The 11,622-nt window shown below is 55.9% G+C and overlaps 1 pseudogene across 1 annotated transcript; it reads left to right on the forward strand.

Moving 5' to 3' along the window:
• The first annotated feature begins 6,071 nt into the window (after nucleotides 1-6,071).
• Nucleotides 6,072-7,990, forward strand: LOC101589065 (annotated as a pseudogene). The gene has a single exon (XR_002817921.1). The product of XR_002817921.1 is annotated as a calponin-3 pseudogene (transcript).
• The last annotated feature ends 3,632 nt before the right edge of the window (nucleotides 7,991-11,622 follow it).

The following is an 11,622-nucleotide window of genomic DNA, read 5'->3' on the forward strand; positions in this document are numbered from 1 at the left end:
GAGGGTCTGAACAGCTGGCTTTCCGTTTGCTCCCGCCCAGCCCCACATGTGAGGCCCAGCTCTCACTCTGAGTGTCGGTGCCTCTCCTGGTCCTGGGGTGTGGCCAGGGCTTGCCCGGGTGCTCGGGACACCAGGGATGCTGCCATCCTCACGCTGGCCCCTGTGCCATAGTGGAGGGAGGGTGCAGTGGCTCCAGGGACCTGTGCCTGGTTGGCAAGTCCTTCCCTACCCTGAGCTCCCTCCCAGCCTCCAGGGAGAAGCCTGGGGTGTGGCCACATGGCCCAGGCCAAGGTTGGGGGGTAAAATACCAGACACCCTGTTAATACCAGACACTCAGCAACTCCATGCTTGTCCGTAAGCCCCAGAGACACAAGCACACACAAAAGGGACACACAAAACCTTGGACATTATGTTTGTAGCAGCAGGGCTCCTCGCAGCTTCGAGGTGGGAGCCTCCTAGCTATGCACGGCAAACTGGGCACAAGACCCTTTTAAACAACAGGGCAATGAATTTGCACCATGAGGTGGGGGCAAGAATTTAGAAGAGAAGTGAGCTCAACCTCTAGAATAACAAGACTGGGATTTCTAGTATAGCAGCAGAGACAGAGGCTGGGGACGTGGAACAGGATCAGACCTCCAGGTTGGGGCTCTGCGGTCACCTGGCCAGAGGTTGAGGCGTCAAGGAGTGGGCTGAGGAGGCGCCAGGTAGCGAAGAGCAAGCTTTTCCGTAAACTGGTGCAGCAGTTTTCCTGGAACTGGGTGTCTTAGTCTCTTCTCTCTTCATTGAGACAGAGATAGCTGACACCCAAAATTAAGGGAGGAAAGGCTTATTTAGCGCAGTCTGTAGAGGTGAAGGCCTTCATGGGCCGGCTCCAAGGCGGGGTGGCTCGGCGGAGGGGCACTGCAGAGGAGCAACAGTTCACGACGGGCAGAAGGTAGTGAATGCAAGTGAGCCAGTGGGACCTCGGTGGTGCCTTTTGATCCCTTTTATCTACCCAGGCTACTTAGGGTGCCCCAGGCCTAGGGCTACACCATGAGTCAATTCCAGCCTCACACACTCGAGATCCAGCTGCCGCTGCCAAAGCCCCACCTGCAACGACAGGCTGAGGCTTGGGGCGGGGGCAGCTAGACGCAGCTGGCACTGGGCCTGGCAGGCGGAGGGCAGGGCAGGGCAGGGAGAAGAGGCTCCGGGGAGCCTGACGCAAGCTCGCTGAAGGGGGTCGTCCCTGCCGCTGCCGATGGGCAGAGGAGCTCAGCGAGGAGACTCAAGGCGCAGAGCCGGGTGGCCTTTCAAAGGACAGAGGTATCACCAAGGCCTGGGTCAGCCGCCCAGGCCCCAGCACATCCTGAAGCCGACTGCCGGGAGCGCCGCATTCGCCATTCAGTGCCCAACAGCCGCTGAACCGCGCGTGTTAAGGCGCAGTTGCAGGGTGCGTGAGCGAATGTCTCTCAATAAAGGTGTTTCTCAAAAAGGTGAGTGGAACGATCTGAGGACACTTGAACTGCAGTCACTTCCTCTTACTGAGTCATCCACGCCCCGGGAAGAAAGCTGGATTTCAGAGGAGCAAAGTTTAAAATGTACAATTATGCCCGCCTAGTCCTTGGCCCAGACAGACTGCCAGCAAGACTCCTCGGGCTCCCCAGGGTCCGGAACCTGGCTCCTGAAGACATGACAATAACCACAAAAATAACACAGCAGATGGTGCCAGCTGTCCGTGTGAGTCTCACTTTGCAGCCCTGGAAGTCTCAGGTGAAGACTTGCTCAAGTATCATTCAGCCCCGGGTATCAGACGTTTCCACCTCCACGGCATGGAGCAGGGGAGGGGCTCAGAGAAGGCGCCCGAGGGGTGGGTGAGACCCAGCTGGCGCCTGGGCCGAGGTCAGTGCCACCCAGTGTGCGTGGCGGAGGACGCCCAGGGTGGAGCCCTGGCGGAGGACTTGCACCTGGGCCGAGGCAGCTCCAGGTGGACGCTGGTGCCGCCTTGTCTGGGACGCAGAGCCCACTCCGGCACCAACGCTGGCAGTGCCGGACGCCCCCATGGTTAAAGGGGGCAGATGGCGGGGAGGCAGCGCTGTGCTGAGGGAGGGGGATGAAGATGTAGAGGAGTCTACATAGCACGTAAGCAAAGAGACAAAGAGAGCTCGAGGGCGTGAGATCTGACATGAGAAATCTCAAGTCGGTCAGAGAGGGCCTCCCTGGGGACCCTGGCATGGCCCCGCCCGGCCCTGCCCTTCCTGAATGCCCTCTCCCTAGTGTGGGTGGACCCTGGTCCTGCCCGGCTCCCCCTGTGTTCATGGAGTGAAGACGACCCAGCGAGGAGGGCCTGGTTGTGCAGCCGGGGAGGGGCGAGCAAGGAAGGGCGCGACTGGCACTCAGGCCCGTGGTGTCCCCTGTGTGGGGGAGCAGACCTGTCTTCAGTGAAGCAGAGCCTCCGCTGGCTGTTCTTAGCGATGGCATCGGGACAGGATCCAGGTTTCTGTCACTCGACGCGGCTCAACCACCTGAGCCGGGCGGGTTCTAATTCCATTGAAAACAGCAGCTCACAGGACCACACGGGGCACACAGTAGGTGTGCAGGCAGGCGCCACTGTCGGCCGTCCTGGGCAGGGCTTAGCTTCCTTCAGGCCTGGGCCAGTGAGCCCGTACTTCCTCTCCTCATCAGCTGGGGGCCGAGGTCTCCAAGCTCCCGCCTTCCATTTGCAGTGAAATGCAGCTGCACAGGGTGTTAGCCAGCAGCAGCAACGCGGATGGGGAGGGGGGTCAGGCTGCACCGGGGGTCTGGAAGATAGGAGCAGCACTTCCAGTGGCATTTCTTGGGCAGCACTGTGGACAGGCAGGGAGTCACTTGAAGCCTCCTGGGGTTCCCTGCCAGCCCCCCATTTGCTTTGGTGCCACACAAGAGGAGACCACGCAGGCACCATCCATGACAGCCAGGGCCATGGGGAGGGGAGCAGGACACACGGCCACCCATGGACGTCCTTGCAGCTGGGCGTGAGGGTGAGCAGGGCCCAGCAGCCGCCCCACGAACTGCAGGCTCCGCTGTCAGTCACCATCCGCCACTCCCCAGAGACAGGTGGGCGAGGGCACGGCATCACCAGTCCCGAGCGCCCGGGGTGGGGCTAGATTGAGGTGGGCGCGCCAGCCTCACCTACTGTGCTGCAGGTGCACTTCGGGTGCAGGTGGGCACGGAAGACTCAGGCATCATTGCCATCCGGCTGTTCTGTGAAGGAGCCGCTGGACGTCAGTGAGTTGAAGACCTGTGTTCTCGTGGGTGAGGGAAAGTGGACTTGTGGGGCAGGGTGCAGCCTGGCCCTCTTGCCTGCTTCTGGGGTCCCATCTGCCGGTAGGATGGTGTGGTGGCCAGGCCTTGCCCCAGGGCTGCGCTAAGCAGACACAATAGCAAATGAGCACAGGTGCGGTGGGAGGTGTCGCCAAGTCAGCTTATTACCCAGGCGGTCCCTTCCAGGCACACCTGTTCCAGATCAGTTAAGCTGGAAGCTGGCTGCGGAGGATCACGCTCAGGGCTCTGCAGGGGTTAGGCCCGGCTTTCTGCGTCTGCTTCCCTGGGGCCTGCATGGATTTACTGAGCAATGACCTCAGCTTTGGGGCCGTAGATGCCACCATACGTGGGAGCAGGTCCATGCAAGTGCAATAAGGGAGTGGAAGTGGGAGGCAGCCCTGGATTACCTGGGTGAGCGCCGTGTCATTGACAGGATGCTTGCAGGAAACAAGTAGAAGAGGAAGAGAGGAGGCCACGAGACACAGCAGGTGGAAATTGGAGGATGCGGCCACGAGCCAAGGAATACAAGGCCACCAGAAGGTGGAAGAGTTAGGGAGGAAGGGACTTGCTTCACACATTCCCTGCATCCCCAGCTGGTTCGCGTCCTACTCCGCTGACCAGCTGGGGATGCAGGGAACGTGTGAAGCTGAGCTCTAGGACATGGAAGGCACGATGATTCTGGTGCAGGAGGGGACTGTAGCAGATGAGAGGGCAAGGACGAAATTTAGGACAAAGCCACAAGTGGCTGCCTGATTCCAGCCACAGGCTCTGCACCCTCGGTGCCGGGCAGTGGGTGAATTTCATGGGTTGTCACCTGGGCCAACAGTGTTTCTCACAGCTGCAGCGGTGCCCTCGGGGGCCTGCCGCCTGCTCCTCACAAGCACTTTGATCCCTCCCTCGCCCTGGGCCGAGCACCTGGCCGTGTGGTGGCAGGGAGTAGCAGCCGCCATGGCCTCTGTGCTGCCTGGGCTGGCTCTGAGTGTGGCCCTGGTGACAACACAGGCTGCCGGGGCCCCTACTCCGGCCCTGCACAGCTCCTGAGCTCAGCACAGCACCCCAGGCCACAGGGCTGCAGAGTGCGCCCCACGTGGGCGGGCCTCGTCTGGAGCAGGCTGCCCTGGGGCTGGGCTTGGGCAGGCCTTCAAGCCCCACTCTCACTCCCCGGATTCTGCACCTTTCTGTCTGAGCACTGGAGTTGGGTGGCCGCGGAGAGGGGCAGGGAAGCGGGACTCCGGGTTCTTGGCGACTCCTCCCTCTGGAGTGAGGTCTCTGCTGAGCTGACTCAGATACAGCGATCGGCAAGCACCTCTGGCCATGAGCCTCTTTCCCTGTGGACTTCGAGGCCTTTCTGGGCTAACGGCAGGGATTTCCTGGCGGAGTGGACGCTCCTGACCAGCCATCCGTCTTGTCTGCAAACCCCAAGCAATGATAATTAGAGCAATAACCGTGTCGGCTCCGGCTCTTAGGCTTCGTTACGGCTTGTGACGGCGCAGGCTCATCTTTCCCTCATCCGCTCCCCAGACACGGGTGGGAGGCGTCTTCACTCAGAGGCTGACAGCCAGATGGGGACCTTGCCTCTGGGACCCCCGGTGGAGGCACAGACCTGCTGCCGGCCAGCGTCCTCTCCCCCTTGGGACCCAGCTGATGGCCTCCCATCCCCTACCCCATTGTGTGAGCTGTTCCCCTTCCCGCAGCACCCAGCGGGGTCCACAGAGACGGAGCCCCAGAGTCCCCCTGCTGGGGGTGGGCACTGACTGGTCAGGGACGAAAGCACCTTGAAATCAGTTTGCTGTCCTTCAGACTCAGGGAAGCGGTGGACAGCAAGAGCCAAGAGCAGAGCTGCAGATGCTCGTCGGCACTGGGGTCTGCCGAGGGGCTTCAGCTGGGCTTGCGTCGCCCGAAAGAGCGGGGGCACACAGATGGCAGGGGTCCTGTGGCAGGGGTCCTGCAGCTGAGCAAGCCAGCAGTCTTGGGGTGGGGACAGGAGGCGGAGCCCAGAGGCAGCATGGCAGGTGGTGGCCACCACTGGGGGTGGCCCACCTGCTCACGGTGCCTCCCAGCTTGGCCAGGTCCCTTCCTTCCTAGGTGAGTGTCTGGGTGCTCAGGTCCTAGGAGGAGCTGAGGAGATGGTGCCAGGGTGCCCGGCTCTGTGCCAGCACAACAAGGTGCCCCTTCTGTCCCCTCTCTGTCACTGCTACATGGGAAGACTGTGGCCCATGGCATCTTTTTGTGCTATATCCATATTTTCAAGATCTCTGTGTGGTTATGTGTGTTTCCTAATCCAAAAACATTAAGTGGCTGTGAGCTAGCTGCAGCGCCCTCTGGCACTGCTGGGGAGTGTGCCCCTCCTAGACACCAGAAGTCCCCTGGCCCACTGGGGTCCCGGGATGGCCTCTCGGCCCTGTGGAAAAGCCTCCCCTGCATGCACCCTGCCTGCAGGCCCTGCTCCCTGTCTGGAGACTGACAGTTGCCACTCTGAAAGGGAAGTGCTGACCCACCTGCTTCTCAGCGCCAGGCGGCCGTGTGTGCCAGCCCTTCCCACCACCAGCCTCGCCTCTTTAGAGAGCAGTGAAGGCCATTTGCTCTCAGGGCCTCTGACAGATCCATGCCCCGCATGGGCTTCCTGCTCACTCGGACAGCGGGTGTTTCACTGAGACCTGTGGTCGCCAGGCAGGGTGGGTCAGGACCAGCTGGGTACCCTGGGACCCTGACCAAGCAAGGGACATGGTGGAGTGCGGCCTTGGAAAGGAGGGATCTGGAGTTCGTGCGGAGCCGCGGTGCGGGCAGCGGGTGCAGCAGCAGGCGACGCCTGAGCTTACCAAGGCTCCACGGACGCGTCGGGCCGAGCCCCGCTGTCGCCACAGCGCGTCTCCGCGCCGTCCAGAGCCCCTAGCATCTCCCGCGCAGCCACTTCGGGGCCAGGAGCGAGGAAGCGCTGTGCGAGAGCCGGAGCGCAGCCCCTTCCGCCGCCCGGGCACCATGACCCACTTCAACAAGGGCCCTTCCTACAGGCTATCGGCCGAGGTCAAGAACAAGATTGCTTCCAAGTATGACCACCAGGCAGAAGAAGATCTTCACAACTGGATAGAAGAGGTGACAGGCATGAGCCTTGGCACCAACTTCCAGCTGGGGCTGAAGGATGGCATCATCCTCTGCAAACTCATAAACAAGTTACAGCCAGGCTCCGTGAAGAAGGTCAATGAGTCTTCATTAAATTGGCCTCAGTTGGAAAATATTGGCAACTTTATTAAAGCTATTCAGGCTTATGGTATGAAGCCACATGACATATTTGAAGCAAATGGTCTTTTTGAGAATGGAAGCATGACCCAGGTTCAGACTACACTGGTGGCTCTAGCAGGGCTGGCTAAAACAAAAGGATTCCACACAACCATTGACATTGGAGTGAAGTATGCAGAAAAGCAAACAAGACGTTTTGATGAAGGAAAGTTAAAGGCTGGCCAAAGTGTAAGTGGTTTGCAGATGGGAACAAACAAATGTGCCAGCCAAGCAGGCATGACAGCCTACAGAACTAGGAGGCATCTTTATGATCCCAAAATGCAGACTGACAAACCTTTTGATCAGACCACTATCAGCCTGCAGATGGGCACCAACAAAGGAGCCAGCCAGGCGGGGATGTTAGCACCAGGCACCAGAAGAGACTTCTATGATCAGAAGCTCACGTTACAGCCAGTGGACAACTCAACAATTTCCCTACAGATGGGGACCAACAAGGTCGCTTCCCAGAAGGGAATGAGCGTGTATGGGCTCGGGCGGCAAGTGTACGATCCCAAGTACTGTGCTGCTCCCACAGAACCTGTCATTCACAATGGCAGCCAAGGCACAGGGACAAATGGGTCGGAAATCAGTGATAGTGATTATCAGGCAGAATACCCGGATGAGTATCATGGCAAGTACCAAGAGGACTACCCCAGAGATTACCAATATGGCGACCAAGGCATTGATTATTAGAGTCACACAGAGGAGCTCAGTATTTAGTCCATTATTTTTATTCAGTGAGAACCAAGCTAGCCTTGAGTAATTATCTTGTCTTCCTAAAACACTATTATGCTTATTGTACCTAAAAAAAATGCCTTACATACATTCCTTTTTCTGCCTCTTCTCTAAATAGTTGCCTTTTAGTGCTGTAACAGTTAAATCCTACAGCATAACCTGTAACTTGCATATGGAGTAAAAAGGAATACTGTGAAAGGAGAAGGCTCTTGTCCAGCCAGTTCTGTCATCGAAGATCTATGCAGTTTTACAATCTTACACTTAAACCGGTATTTTCAAACAATAGGAAATTTTCTTTTTTTACAGATTAGTGTATCTGGTTTCTGTATGGAAGACTAAACTCATGTTTATTGCTAAATGTGGTCTTTGCCAACTATATCTTAAGATGCAGCATTTCAGAATTTTGCATATCAATGTTTCTACAGCATTGTTTGCTAATTTTTGAATAAAGTCCTGATCAGTGTGCATTTGTGATTATATGTGTACTCATTCTCTTAAGCTGACAAGATATTTTCAGAGGGGCTTTTCTAAAGGAGCATGTACAAAAAACAGCTTGCAGACACCTAGGTCTGTGTGGTGCGGTTGCAAGATCTTTGTTCCAATGTGTCGTTGTAGAGTTGCTGTTTTCTTCAACTGTATTTATTGCTGCATTTCTCAACATAAACTTATCCCATTGTATTTTTTATAAATAAATATTTTTTGAACATAAAAAAAAAAGAAAGGAGGGATCTGACCCGGGTTGAGGCTGAGCTGGGTCAGAGCATGCGTAAGAGCTCACGGTGCTGGGTGCTGTCTCTGCGTAGACCAGAAAGAAAAGCCCGGGCCATAGAGACAAAGGTGGGGAGGGAGAGGAGGCCGAGGAGGAGCTGGTGTCTGGCTCTGTGGAGTGGGCATGGGTGCAAGCTCAGCTGCATGGACAGAGGGGGCCTTACCAGGAGACTTCTAGTCCACAGTGTCACGTCTGCATCTCACACCGTGCATCCCACAAGTCTCGATGAAGTGAATAGTTGTCTCCCCCACTGGGCTCAGGAGGTGGGTGGCTGAGGCTCTCAGGCTTAAAATTCTTGTGGAAACTCAGCAGCAGTGTGGAGCTTCGTGCTCCTGGGGGCTGGCCCAGAGATGAGGGGTCCGAGTGCCCAGGAGGACTCTACATTTGAAGCCTGTGCTGCGGGGGGTACCTGGGGCCTCAGCTTGAGGAGCACCAGCCTGTGGGGCCTGCAGGTTGCTTCCAGTGAGATGTGATTGGCTGTCTTTATGGGAACTATCAGGGAGTGCAGGTGCCTGGTCTGTCGCTAGCTGTGCTCTGGGGGCTGAAGGACTCAGGGATGACACTGTTCTGGCCCAAGGAACCCCCTGCTGAGGAGGCAGCATTATGATTGCATCTAGTTGTCCCCAAACCTCATGGATCATTGGTGGGGCTTTGCAGAGGTGGCTGGAGCTAGGGTGTGTGATTCTGGTATTGACAATGTGTGGTAGCTAAACTGGTTTCGCATAGTTCTGGGTGTGGACAACGGAAGCCCCACCCTGGGTGTGGGTGGTGCCAAGCAATAGGCTAATAGCCTGATGGAACATAAAGGGCAAGGGAGAAGACAGGCTTGGGGCAGCTGCTGCTTGCTGCTTCCCCTCTGCCCCACCACCCTGCCTTGGAGCCAGCGGACCATGGACTGAAACTGCCACCAACTATGAGCTCAGGGACACTTTCTCCTTCAGTTTGGGTGTATCAGGTAGTGTGACAGTGACAAGAACAGTGCCTAAGACAAGGGAGGGGACTCCTTGCTGGTGAGGCCCGGGGAGTGTGGTGTCCAGCCTATAGTAGGAACTTGAGCCACCAAAGGCCACCTACCAGAGGAAGGAGCAGGGGTGGACTGCCGTGAGTCCTGCTCTGTGCAAAGCTACCTGAAACCACTTGTGGCTGTGCAAGCAGCAGCCACAGCATTTAATAAATATAATAATTGTATGTAATTAATGTTAACAGAAAAATTATAATAAAATTTAAAGTTCTGATTTATCCCAAGGGAAGGCAGAAAATGAGAAAAAAGAAAGAAAAATGATGAAAGAAAAAAATAAACAAACATCAAAAGTATAAATTTAGAAATCCTAACTCCACCAACAATCATATTAAATGTGATTCTTACCCCAATAAGTGATATATGCTATTTAAATGTAAAGCCTTACTGGTTGGATTTGTTTCCTTGGTTTCTTTTTTTTTTTTTTTGGCGGGGGAGTGTTCCAGGAGTTGAGTTTAGGACTCTGCATGTCAGGATGGCAGGTAAGCCCTCTGCCACTGAGCTGCACACTCGGCCTCAGAGAGATGGGGGTGGGGGGTGGAGGGGTGGGGAGAGACAGAGACAGGGGCAGAGACAGACAGTGTGTGTGTGTGTGTGTGTGTGTGTTACTGGATTGAACCCAGGATCTTCACACTGAGCTACAACCCCAACTTCTTTTTTTTTTTTTTTTTTTTTTTGAGACAGGGTTTCATTAAGGTATGAAATTGCCCAATGTGGACTTGAATTTGGGTTCTACCTGTCTCAGCCTCCCAGGATGCTGGGATGACAGGGTTGTACTAGCACACTAGACTCTCAGATGGGATTTTTAAGAAAGCAAGATACCCTTATATGATTTCTTTTCTTTCTTTCTTTCTTTCTTTCTTTCTTTCTTTCTTTCTTTCTTTCTTTCTTTCTTAAAATGTATTTAGTACAGGGTCTACAGGGTCTTACTGCGCAGATTGGACTCATAGTGATCCTCCTGTTTTCAGCCTCCCAAGAGCTTGGATTACAGGCGTGCACCACCACGCCCAGTCTCAGTTGCCATCGCAGTGTGCCTGGGGGCGGGGCCAGCCCAGCAGGTCCAGGGATCAAAAGCTGGTCCCTGCATCTGCTTAAGCAGGCACTTTAATTGGCTGAGCTATCCCGTCGGCCCTATATATGATTTCTTTTCCGTTTTTTGTTTGTCTGTGTTTTGTACCAGGATGTCTTAGTTACTCTTCTCTCGTTGCTGGGACAAATACCCGACACTCAAAACGAAGGAAGGAAAGGTTTACTTCGCTCCCAGTTACTGGAGGCTGCAGTCCATGCTCAGCTGGTTCCAAGGCGAGCAGCACATGGCAAAGGACAGCCGCTCATGGTGGCGGCAAAGAGCAGAGCACAAGGGAGGGTAGCAGCCTCTGGAGCAGCCGGCTTCTCTTCCCCCCTTACACTGTAATGCAAATTGCCTGCCCCAGGCAGGTCAGCACCCACAGTACTCAATCACAGACTCGGAGGCCACCCCATGGCTGCATGAGGCTTTAGGGGCACCTGCGCACAAGCCCTAACACAGGAATTCAGCTCAGGACCTTGCTCCTGCAGGCAGGCGCTTGTGGTGCTGAGCTACATCCCTGGCCGTATGTGCTTCCTGCAGGCGACCTACTCTTCCTGTGAGGACACATAGAGGTAAAAAGGAAAAAAAAAAAAAGTGGGGGGAGGATTTACTACAAAAGGACTAATAAAAGAAAGCGGGAGTAGCTGTAGCTCCTCAGGACGAGGAGCCCTCCGAGGCAGACTGATGAGGTGTAAGAGGGGGCGCTGGCGGTGGTGGTGGAGGAAGCACTTCGATGCGCAGGGCTGAAACACTGTGCTGCGCACCCGAGAACGTGGCTGGGATGCCCCTGCAGCAGAACTTCAGGGGACTGACCCGTGTCGCACACAGAAGCGCGGCTGTCGCTGGGGGCGGAGGCAGTCTCCCCCCCCCCCCCGCAGCCGGCCGAGGCCCGAGCGGGCCTGGGCGAGCACCCGGAAACTCGCCCTGGCTGGCAGCTGCGGCCCACTGCACCCTCCGGGCCCCTCAGGGGCAGGAAGCGCCCCACAGACCGCAGCGAGGTCCTGAGACAAAGGCCACCAGGCTCAGAAGCCACCCCACCCCGGTGGAGCCTCGCCCTAATGGTCTCCAAGAGAGATCAATAGCAGAAAGCAGAGCGGGAAATCCTCAAGGATTAGGAGATTGATCAGCATTCTTCTAAACAGGCTATGAGTTCATGGAATATCATGGTAGATTTAAACATATTTTGTACAAAGTGAAGACGCAAGTGCACCGTGTGGAAATCTGGGAGACGCACGTAAAGCCGAGGCCACAGGGGACTCGAAGCGCTCAGTGCCCGTGGAGGAAACAGCGGACGACAACGACCTCGAGCTGTGAGCCAGCTTCTGCCTTGGACAGTGGAAAGAGGAGCGCAGCAGAAGCTCAAAGGCAGGAGAAAAAGGAACTGGTAGTGACAAAAGAAATGAACACACTGGAGAGAAAATCAGCAAGGGCAGAATGCAACTGTCAACTGTAATGAAAGAGAGGAGAGAAGGGGGG

This window comes from Octodon degus, unplaced genomic scaffold (assembly GCF_000260255.1).
Source record: "Octodon degus isolate 3935 unplaced genomic scaffold, OctDeg1.0 scaffold00123, whole genome shotgun sequence".
Taxonomy (NCBI): Eukaryota; Metazoa; Chordata; class Mammalia; order Rodentia; family Octodontidae; genus Octodon; species Octodon degus.